A 12,255-nucleotide genomic window follows, 5' to 3' on the forward strand; every position below is an offset into this window, starting at 1 on the left:
GTTCTATTTCTCCCCTTCAAGGCACTCTCTGACTCTCTAAGTGGCTTGTGGGGACAAATGCTCCAACGGTCATTGAGTCTTGCCCCCTGGGTTATCCCAGGGTCCTGTGGCCAGGACTTGGCCTCAGGAAGTGGCCTGGTGAGTGGATCACTCCCATTGGACAAAACAGTTTTTTCCTGAGAGCATGTGTGAGTGAGCTGCCAAAACAATGCTGACTTGGTTGACTCATTTGATTGACACAGACAGGACCCCACAAAAAGTATTTGCTCAGGGCCCATCCATCCTCTCATGTTTCAGTAGTAGCAAATGTCGGTGAGTCAAACCATTCAATGACAGAGAGCATCTTTAACGCAATCAGAGAGGAACAAGCTGCCCACGAAGGAATGACAGCAGCCCTGGCCCAGAGCCCTCAACAACAATAGAGGTCAGAGGGCTTTGGGACAATATTTTCAAAACGCTGAAGGAAACTGTCAACCTCGAATTCTATATCCAGGTACTATTTCATTTAAAATCTGTATCCAGGTAAAATAAAGACATCTTCAGGCAAAAACAGAATTTACCATTCATGGAGCCTCCCTGAGTAACCAAAGGTTTTTATTCAAGAAAAAAAAAAAATTAAGCTGGATGGAAAGAAGAAGGTGAAAGAAGCAATGGTGAGCAAATAAAAAAATAGTAAAAATAGACATCTGGGCAATTCAATATGAATTTGCTGTATAAAATAACAATGATTATTACGGCCGATAGAGGGTTTGAAAACAATGTGGAGGCTTGTTCTCCTGATTTTGGTGAGGTGTGTACACATGTTAAAATATATCAAATTTTACACTTTAAATATGTCAATATTATTCTTTTCAATTATACCTCAATAGAGCTATTTAAATAAAGAAGGGAAAGTAGAACTAAAATTCTCAACAGTAATGACATGAATGACGAGAGAAGGAGATCAGAGTGAAATTTCTAAGGTCTTTTATATTCTTCAGAAGAACGTTAACAATATAGACACTAGACCTTGTTAAATCAAGCATGATTTTAAAAATTTAAGTGTAACTCCCTAAAAGAAATAGATTGCATAACTTCCAAACCACTAGAGGGGAAAAAATGGAATATAGAAGACAGAAAAATCTTTTTCTTTTGAAAAACCCAAAAGAAAGCAGGAAGGAGAGAAAAAGAAGAAGGCTGATAAATAAGAAGTATAAAAAAAGCATTATTAGTATGTCAGTAATCACTAAACGGTCTAAATGCAGCCTTCAAATGCAAAGACTGTCGTATGAAATAAAAAATAAACTCCAGCTATGGATTTTGTATGTTTACAAGAGACTTATCTAAAACAAAAGAAGGAAAGAATGATTAAAGTGACCTGAAAGGAAAAAATATTCAGGCAGATACTGATCTAAAGAAAGCTGGGATAGGTACATTAATGTAAGACCAAATGAACTTTAAGGCAATATATATATATATATATATATATATATAATTATATATACATATAATTTCTTAGCGTTTTTAAAGAGGATCATTGTATAATCATAAAATACAACAGGAAATATGACAATGAATGAACCTAGTGGCATAGGCTCAAATGTGTAAGTGGACAAATAAAACATTGACAAAATACATCATATGGACATAGTTACTCTGTGAAATCAATTGATTGGCCCTCGCAGTGGGAGATTTTAACACATTTCTCACAGTAAATCCAATGAAGCTCCAACAAAACAAAAACTGATAGTTTTTAGTTGAACTTGATAGTGCTGATTCTAAACTTTTCTGGAAGGGCAAAGGTCAAGAGCATAGCCAAGACAAATGAAGTAGAGCACTTACCAGATGTCAAAACGCTATAAAGAGAAAATAATTATGACAGTGCAGTCTGAGCACAATAGAAGCCAGTCACCAGTGCAGGAAAACTTGAGAGGCAGCGGGTAGCACTGCAGGTCACAGGATCCAGGGACAGTCGAGTATCTGCATGAAAATTTTAAATAAAGTTGGAGATCTACCTCATGCCCTGGACAAAAATAAATTCCATGTGCATTAAAAATTTAGATGTTCAGAACAAAACTTGAGACTTTTAGTAAAATCTTTTCAGTCTTGGGTAAGGAAAGATTTCTTTATGAGACACAAGAAACAAACTGGAAAGGAGAAGATGGGCAAATTTGACTACATTCAAATTTAAAACTTCTCTACCACAAATACAAAGTAATAAGAAAAAAACACAGACAAGGAGAAGATACTTGCAAAGTATATAACCAGTAAGGGGTTGGTATCCTGATTAATGAGAAAAAGAAAAAGTAGGCCCACAAGATGGTCGTTGTATTTACTTCGCAAAAGAAAAAGGAATGGAGGTTGAGGTGGGACTAAGTAGAAAAAGAATTTTTTTTTTTTTAAAGACCTCTCAAGCAACTACAGGCCAAGCCTTCTTGGGAAGAGATGTTCTAATGTTTGTAGGGAAGAAAAGTTGTTTGGTTGGTTGGCTGGCTGGTTGGTAGGTTGGTTCTGGTTTTCATTTGCCTTTTATCGTGGCAGGAAAACCTGGGGAGTGGTCAGAGAAATCCAGCTGCTGACGCTTGTAAGCTTGGATCCTGACGCGGTTCTCCTAGGGCCTGGGCAAGAATTCCCCTTTCGCCATCACGTGTGGGGTTCCCCTCCCACGGGGAACTGTTACCAGAGAGTGAGCCCTTCTCAGCACGATGTCCAGGTTCTTGGCGGCTCGAGCAAAGAATTGAACGAGACACAGAAATAAAGTGGTGAAAGAGTAGTTTATTAGAAGAGATAGTACACTTCAAGGAAATAGGAACGGACCTGAGCAGTAGAGAATGGCTCAGGCGCCCATGGTGACATTATTAGGAGCAAAAGAAGGGGCTCAAAGGCAAAAAGGTCCAGGGGCCCCAGGTGGAACAAAGGAAGAGGCTCAAAAGGCAAAAAAGCCCTTCCAAAGGGCCAAGGGCCCGGGCTCAAAAAGGGGCCAGACGGGCGAGGACTTGGGGTTTTTATTCCTTTTTCTCTAAAATGGGCTGTTCCTTTCCAGGCGTGGGACCACTTGATTGACACCTGTGATTGACAAGAGGCTTCGTACCTCATCTTTTCAGACTGTGCATGTTCCTTCCCAGAATTCAGTCTGTTATAATATTAATGAATTTTCAGGCATATGTATGATATTATAATGATGGTATAATGAGGCCCAGATGAAATGAAGGCCGTTGTGGCCTTTACTGTGCAGGTGTGAGTGGCCGGTTTAATCTAGTTGGGTATGTGTACCCATTTGTTCCTCATAGGGGTAGATAATTACAGTGAAAAGGGGAAGTTTTGGGCAGAGAGGGGAGGTCTTTTGTGTGGTCGCATTCTGTGGGTTGTGCAAGAATGCAGAGACCCGATATCTATCTCTAACTGCCTGCCTTGTTTTCCGCTTGAGAGACGTGATCCCCATAAAATTTTTATGGGAAGTTGAGGGACAGAAGGTCTGTTCTTCTGTATCTGCTTCCTGCTGGACAGGGGCGTAGAGCTGTAGCTCCCTATTGGGGGATACACGGAACTCTCACCCTATCTGATCTCAAATGAGAGGAAGGGGTCTTTGGTTGTGACTGGCAATCTTGCTGGGGTATCCTCTGTATCCCCAAGGCCCTTGGATGAGGAGAGATAGATTTCAATTAATAAACCCATTAGCTCTATAGAGCCTGTGGCCATTCAACCTGTCATTCAGGTGGAGTTAATTGTCCAGGAGCTGGGCTCCTGAATGGGTTGGAGAGAACATTAGGCTTCAATGATTACAATCAACACCTATACTGGTCTGGGGGGTCTGGGATGGCTTGGGGGATGCTGGGAAGTCACAGGCTTTTAAGTAGGTATCTGAGAGACATTCCGTGATTCAGGCCAGGAGCAATCTTTAGTCTAGGATTCAGAAACTGATTAGAAGGGTAATCAAAGCCCGGGGCTAAGGAGCTAAGAAACTAGGGAAAAGGAGACTTAAAGTTTCTAGAGTGAGGGAGCTCTCCCGTATCAGAACCAGACCCCTCTCCTGAGGATGTCAGAATGTGGAACAGCTGCTCAGAGATAGTGACCGGATGTGCCTTGGAAGGCAACTGCGTTGCCTGCAGGTGGCTTTCCTGAGTGACTTGTCCATCCAGACACCCTGTGTCAGGGCTGCTTGGCTTCAGAAAGGCCCTGAGCCTGGGGAAGCCCAGGGGATGCTATTACACTCAGTGCTGTGCTGCTGCTTTTCAGCAGGTAAACTGGGGTAATTAATCTGATAGCAGTCATCTTGGCGGGAGGTGGGGCAGGGAAGAATTTCTTCTTTGTTGTGGCTTCTTTGAGGGCTTTGGCTCACATTCCTGTGAAGTCCCTCCAAGCAACAGGCTGTGTGTTCCACTCACCCTCCCATTCCGGAGGCTGCCGGCTAAGGTTGAGATTTCTACCTGCAGCACATTCCATCTCAGACACTGCTGCATTTTGTCACCTGAACAAAGGGCCCTCAGAGCAGGCGCTGTGAGTGCTGGAAGCTGGACGGAGAGGAGGAGGCAGGGAGCAGGCCTGGGTACCCCGTAACCAAGCCTCACCATGGCACTCAGTGCGGGCAGAGGGCAATGGCTTCCAGATCGAGTCCAGGACTGAGTGTTGACAAATGGCCTTGGCCTTTCCTAGGCCACACAGCTGTTTGATGGTCCTGGGCTCAGGCCTGGCTTCAAGGCCGTGTGACCCAGGAATCGCCCGTGACCCTGTGCTCAGAAAAGGCCCGGGTCTGGTTTCATGCTCTGCTTGCCGCACCCTCTTGAAACGCTTAGTCATTTTTTAAACAAGAGACCCCATATTTTCTTCTTGACTTAGGCCCCCCAGTGGGGTAGAAACTTTGGGGCTGAACTGTAGCATTTTCATTTGCTTGGCAAGATGAGGGGGATGACCAGACAAGGGGAGACTGAAGGGAAGAGTATGGTGGAGGTGAAATGAGGGGGTGCTCTGCTGTGATGAGTCAAAGATTGCTTCTCTTTTCCCCTCTCCTGCTGTGTATCTCACTTCAACATGTCTGTCGTGTCTACTGGGACCTGGTGTCTGGAAAGGTGCAGACAGTTCTTTCCCCGGGACCTGAGCACCTTCCTGCCCAGGGGACAAAGAACGGACACCACCGCCTCTGGTGTCACTGTGTTCAAAGCATCTCAGATCACTGTAATCTGAAAATGAAAATGAACCCTCCTTGGGAATTCCTAACATAAGCTACTCAGAGAAAACCAGATGCCTCCCTAAGTACCTATAGCAAAAGCGTCCGGCTTTCAAAAGGCCGCGTGATCCTCCAGAGATTAAGAACTGGATGGTGTTTGTAATGCTGAGGTCTGAGGGCCGGGGTATCTTGAGAAAGCCTAACTGGTGAGTCCACGTCCTCTGATTGTGGGCTTATTATAACCTCTGTTTGGGGAGATTGGGCTCAGTCTCGACTTCCTGTGCTTCACAAAGGGCTCCTGATGGCCAGTGCAGGGGGCTGGGGGGAGTGGTGGAAGAAGGAAGGTATGGAAATTGGAGAACCTGCGAAGAGTGGTCAAGGCAACACTAGAATCCCACCTCTTTATCAGACCTTTCAATGCCTCAGCTGATTGTTCCTCAAACATAAAAATGTTGAAAAAGTAGCACGTTAGGGAAAGTATGGGACTTTGAATACTCTATGCCATTCTGTGAAAACCCACCCAATTCTATCAGCCTCGGTCCATGTGGGGCTGGGGTGAGGCACTCTGCCTTGCCAGCTTAGACCTACAGAGTAAATCTGAGAGCTGGAAAAGACCTTATCTGTGATGAAGTCTGGAATAGAAACCTATCAATGTGGGAAAAGTGAGACCCAGAGAGGGAGAACACCTGATTTAGGATCACTTTTGTCATCATGTTACCATCACCATAAACCACCAATGTAACCATCGATCCCTTAGTCTGTTTTAAGCACCTCGTCTGCCACTTATCATGCCACAACCATTGCAGGTAGCAGGTGGGACGGGGAGGGAAGGAGAAAGGAAGGGTCAGCGGTGCAGGGATTCAGCTCAAATTGTCCCACAGATGAGATCCCTTCCTGGAGTTCCTGACTCCCCATATGGTTGATTCTGTCTGTTTAAGGAGCAGATGAGCTTCTGAGTGTGTGTGTGTGTGCAGGGCGTGGGGGTCTGGGGGGAGGGCGCGTGTCAACCACGTCCATGTAAATCATTTTCAAAGTCTGAGATGCGATGTGTGGAGATCAAATGTGTTTCCAGGATCAAGAACAGCTGTCGGAAACCTGCTCATTTGCAATTTATACTTTGCTCCTCACCCCAAATAATTCGAAAGATACAGAGATAAACGGTTAACGTAGAACAGAAGGAAAGAAGATTATTGAGAATAATGTCCAAAGGGCTAGAATCAAAGCCATAAGTTGTTGGCAGAGTCTAAATGTATTAAGAATATCATTTCACAAGGGTTGTACTTGAGCCCTTCTGTACCTAGAACAATCCCTGTTTTATTTTTAAAGATCAGGAAGGCAGTCTCCTTCCCCGCCCTCATACCCCCATGGGGTGGGGAAAGCTTTGTCCCCACCCCATGCCTCAGGATTAACTATGGAGAAGCTTTATCTCAAATCTAAATGAATCCCTTTTTCTAGTACTAACCCGTTTACATTGTGTAAAAGAAATGGCCAGTAGAGCTCCTCTCTTTCCTTGGTATAATAATGCCTCACCCACAAGAGGAACACAGCTCGGTCACTGCTTCGATTTCCCAGGTAAGCAGTCCCAATTATTTTATGTTTTCATCAGAGATCATCTCTCTGAGTCCTTCCATCAACTTCTACAATGAGCCCTGGTTGGCAGGAGCAACTCAATCAGCATCACGCTGTGAGGCAGAGGAGGTGGTGCCGTGGGCTCCACAGGGAGGAGAATTCTCCCTGACACGGCCTCCCTGTCGCGAAGTCTGGAGTAGGCGGCTGTCCGTTAACTGAAACTAGATACGAGTAAGCCTCCCACTCGAGGATGAGAATAGGACACAAATCAAAAGAGGCGATAATTAAGGGCAGTAAATAAAAGGAGGTCCAGTATGGAAAAAATGCAAGGAAGACAAGAATCCCAAACACGGTTATTAATGGCAAGGAGATAAAGTCTTTGGAAAATACAAACACTGAGCGAGACCTCAGGGGAATGAAAGAAGGCCAACAAATTATATGTGCGCTTGTAACATGATACAGCCCAAGTGACCACACGAAACACAAGTAATTCTGAACTGCATAGTTGAGGGATCAAGTCATGGACCGAGGACCAGAGAGATTTCTCCCTGAGCTCCCAGAGCCCACATCCAGGGCCTTCCGACGGTAGAGATATTTAGATGAGATGGAGGAAACTGGGAAGAAAGCAACCACAAAGGGCAAGGAGTGGGAGGCATTGGTTTTAGAGAAGAATACCCAGCAAAGCTAGTGCAAGTGGTGACTTAGGACAGTGAGGGCCAAGCGCCAGGGTGACAGAGAGGCCTGCTGAAGGAGGCCACCCGCTGGACATGCTGACAGCTAACTGATGTGGCCACAGGGCACTGGGAGACAGCGTGAAACACCAGCAGGCCACGGCCCCATTGGCCAAAGTGGCTCTTCTAGGCATGGTGGAGGCCAGGTAGCATTGCAAAGGTGGTGGGGTCTGCACAGCAGCCATGGCAGTGGACCCCCTAAGTCTTGAGTGTGTCCAGTGGGAAAGGGACTGGGGTTTTTCTTCCAACCTTTGCAGACAACTGCTGTGGTGACACAATCAATAACTAAAGTTCTCAAAGACTGTGTGGCCCATTCCCACCTTCACTCACCAAGACCCTGGCTTTTGTGAAAGGCGGCGCGATGAAGGTTATTTCTCCCTGGTACCCCCCCCCCCACTATGCCTGATCTTTTTTATAACTTCTTGTGAGCTGTGTTTCTGCCCGTTTTCACAAAAAGCAAGAGAAGAGCTGAAAGCAGCGAAGACAGAGGAGACAACAGAAAGAGTGGAGGAGAGGGTGGGGAAGACCCTTGGGCGGCGGAATGGGGCAGCAGGAGGCCAAAGTGGAGAGGCTCATGGGACAGCCTGCGGTCCACCCCCACGGTCAGCAGCCTGGGGGCCTGAAAGGCTCGCACAGAAGAGCCAGCGGCCCTCCACAGCCTCCAAGGACATCAGACAGCAGGCTGCAGGCAGGTAACATTCCCCATGGGCCTGTGTTCTATTTCAGCCCCAAGCCAGTCTCATCAGCTGCATGATACCCATCAGTCTTTCAACTTTCTGCAAAGGCATATTGAGCCCCATAGGCTCAGCTCTGCACCGGACTCTCACAGCACAGGAATTAATGGTGTGAACCTCAGCAGAAACGCTAACTGGGGCGACAGAAATGGAAGTAGATGGGCACTGAGAACGGAGATCGGAAATGAGACCCCTGAGCCAGGGGCACAAAGGGGCTGCTGGGGCTGACGGGAAAGACGTTATGGAGGGAGTGATATGTGGACTTCTGGAACAGGGCCTGGCCAGACATGGGGAGGGGAAGGGGGAAGCGGAGGGGCAGCTCTGCAAAGGTGTGAAGTTTCATGTGGTGATGAAATGCATGGGAGTAGGATCCACTCACTCTGGATTTGAAGCTGTGGGACCTTGGACAAACTACTTAACTTCTCTGTGCCTCAGTTTCCTCTGCTATAAAATAAGGATGAAAACAGTATTCGCCTCCCAGGGTGGTTCTGGAGATTATATGTGTTAATGTTCTGTAAAGCCCTTAGAACCCTGTCTGGCACAAAGAAAGTACTCATTAAATATGAGCAATAATCTTCTTCTGTCGTGTGTTCAGAGACCTTGGAGGACTTCAGTGATATGACAGGGAGACAGCTCCTTAGCACACAATGGCTGACCGGGAGGGCGAGGCAGGGAAGGACACAGCCAGGCAGGGACACAACCCTGGGGCTTTTGGAGAGTCAGATGAGAAATAGCTTCCTACTTCTTATTTTCTAGATTTTAAAAATATGTGCCTTTTTTTTATTATGCTTGAAATCGTTTTCCAATTACATGACCTAAAAAACTAAAATTAAAATACTCTGGTATTTTTATATTGCATAATTCAAGAGCTGTAGGAAGCTATTGCTTAAACATGTATTTACTTGTGGCCAAAAGAACAAACAAAAATCAAATGTCAGAGTTTAATTATTTGGCTCAAAACATACATAATGCTAGGGCAGCGTATGGAGGGGAAAAATGAGTTCTACAAAGATAGGTTACCAAAAATGGTAAAATTAGTAATCAAAGCAAAAATAGTTGACATGTTAATGCTTATGAAATCCTTCACCTGAATGAAAAGCTCCAGGGTCCAACCATAGGTCAGGCTGGTGGCCAGGCAGGTAAGGGGGAGAGGGCACTGGGGGGTGTGGGGCAGGAAGCTTGGGTCAGCAGAACCTGGTTCCTGCGGTGGGGTGGTGTCTCAGACAGACAAGGAAGGAGATGCTGATTTAAAAATTGATTTATACCACATTCACTCATGCTCCTTAAAATCGCACATCCCTTCCCCCAAAGCTACATTTCTATAAGTGAAGGATGGAAAGGTGAAGCAGCTGTGCGCTCTGGGCCCCAGTGCAGGGGACACGGCTCTCTCTCCTCCGACTGACTCTTGCAGGAAGGGGCAGGAGAGCAGTTGGAATGGGCCTGGGTCCGTCCACATGTCCCGGAAAGCAGGGCGGTCCATTCAGAGTCCCTCACTTTCCTCCAGTGCCCTGCCCGGGCAGTGACCCCTGGGTGGGCCTGGCTGGCTCGCTGTCCCTCAGTCTCCAAGCGGTGAGACCCTCATCTCTTCATTCCGCTGGCTAAGATTTGGGGGAAGGTCTGGAAGGGGTGGCCCCATTGGCTCAGGCCTCAGTCACGTGCTGCAGCCTGGTTTCCTAAGCTCGGCGAAGCTCAGCTCACAATCACGTGTTGCTTGGGTCCACTTAGCCGTTGTATTTTGGACAGAGCCCTCCTTCCTGGGTAGTTGCCCAGACATGGCTGGGTCAAGCTGGATCCGGTAATGCTGTGGCCATGGCCATAAGAGCCTCTTAATACCATCAGAGCTACTGAAGCCCATGTAGGTCCCCGATCACAGCGGGTCCCTGCAGCACTGCACTGTCTCTCCTCATCACCGAAGTGCTAAGGCTGGGGATGAGAGAGGGACACGGCGAATCCCGGAGAGCCAGCCTCCGCCGCCAGCCCCCCGGGAGTCTGTCTCAGCAAACCAAATGCTTCCTGCAGCAACCCAGGTAACAGTCCTGCTCGCGGATGACCACGCCCTCCGCTAGGCTTTCCTCAGCTTAGAAGCCACACCACAAGCACTCTATTGGGCGGGGACTACGATTAGATGAATAAAGTGCTGTGAACGGCAGGTGAGGGATAGAAGGGTCCGGGGTAAGGCACGCTCTCACCACAGGCCCAGGACGGCCTTTGCCCCAATCCTACTAAGTCTCAGCTGGTTAATAAATAAGAAGCCAGACCCAGTCGGATGAATGCCCACTTGACCTCTTGTACGATTAACGTGACCTCCCTCGGGCCTCTGCCGTACCATGTTCCACACAGACTTCATAAAATTATGAGCTGCTTTATCAGGGGACGCTTGGAAATTCTTGAGGCCTCTTAAAACGCTGAGGTTTGGAGAAGAGACTCCAGAAGGGCAGCGATGTCTGAATGACTAATTATCAGGTCGGCAATTTCCAGGCAAAATGCTGGATGTCCTCACACCTTCGAGGTAGGAGGACAGCTGAGAAGGATCCCCCTTTGATGGCAGCAGCTGAAATGCAAAGAGTTAAAAAAGAAAAAAAGGCTCAAAGGTCAGGAAATTGGACACTTGATTTCAACAGCAGCGTTCCCTCTGCCCACACATTCCCACTAACCAGCCAGTGACAGGCTGAAAGCCTTGCCAGATGCCACTTGAAAGAGAGTGGTTTGCTCTGTGCTCACTAGAACTGCAAGTCTGCAAATCGAAAGCCTTTGATAAATATTTGACGATGCAACTCCGGCTTAGCTCTCCCTCCCTCCCTGCCTGCGAAAATGGACTTCCTGGGGTGGAAGGGGCGCTCATTCCCACCCTGGCCTCCACGTGGGGTGGCTGTATCCCTGGCCAGAACCCCCTCCGCCCTCTATTCCATGAGATTGTAGAGGACTGGGAGGTATTTGTCAGCACACACACACACACACACACACACACACGCAACTGGTATGTTGAGCTCTTACCACGTGCCTAGCTCTGTGCTGGGAACTTACTGTAAGTTGGCCATCCATCAACAGCTTTTTGCTGAAGGCCTGCTATGCCTGGTGCTATTCTAAGTGCGGCGGATACAGTGATAAATAAAACAGTGCTCTGCCATCAAGGGGCTTAGGTTGGAAGTGAGGGAGAGGTCACCAGTCATAAAATAAACAGACTAGACGATATTTAGTACAGACGAGGGCAATGAAGGAAACAATCCAGGGACCTATGAGAGACATGACAATGTGTGGAGAATAATAGTGGTGACAGGTGGCAGGGAGGCGCTGAGCTTTGAGCTGCACCGAATGTGAGGAGGCAGTCACTTCAAGATCTGAGGGACGAGTCTTTCCAGCAGGAGGTCAGGCAAGTAGAGGTGCTAAGACAGGTGTGGTTGGAGCCTCAGAACCGACCATGAGGGGGACAGAGATGGTGTCTGAAAGGAAGGCGCTCCTGTGGGGTCACGTGTTTGGGTTGGATTCTTCCCTCACTTTGGGTCCCCACGACGGCGAGGCTTCAGGGCGAATGTGAATGTCTACATCCCATTTTATGGATGAAGGAGGTGGGTGGACAGCGATGGAAAGTGAATCACTAAAGGCCACTGAGCTCACAGAGCAGAGCCAGACTGCAAACCCAGGTCTACCTGTCACAAAATCCGTGTTCTTGCCACTGTGTTGTACTCAAAAGCCCTAAGATGACGTTTAGTCCTGGTCAGACGAACATAGCACATGTTAGCCCTGTCGTGAGGTGATAGTGGCAGGAGCCTGGGTGAAACTGGAGTCACTGGTGTCTGGTGGGATCAAGTCAGCGAGTCGGCAAGGAGGACGGAAGTCCTTTGTTCAGTGCCAATATGGGAGGCACAGTCACATGCTGGTGGGTGTTTAACAACCAGTTCTTGGAGATGAAGCCCCAATTTTAGCGTTTGCCAATTTCTATGGTGTAAACAATCCCGTGGTGACCAGTCTCAGGTTACCAAGGTGATGCCAGTGAATACGGCACAGGGAAGAGGTGTGCAAAACTGCCAGGAACTGGTCAGTGCAGGCTCCAGCTTACCGCTGCGACAGGAGGTGCCCC

Source organism: Rhinolophus sinicus, linkage group LG04 (assembly GCF_036562045.2).
Source record: "Rhinolophus sinicus isolate RSC01 linkage group LG04, ASM3656204v1, whole genome shotgun sequence".
In the NCBI taxonomy this organism is placed as follows: domain Eukaryota; kingdom Metazoa; phylum Chordata; class Mammalia; order Chiroptera; family Rhinolophidae; genus Rhinolophus; species Rhinolophus sinicus.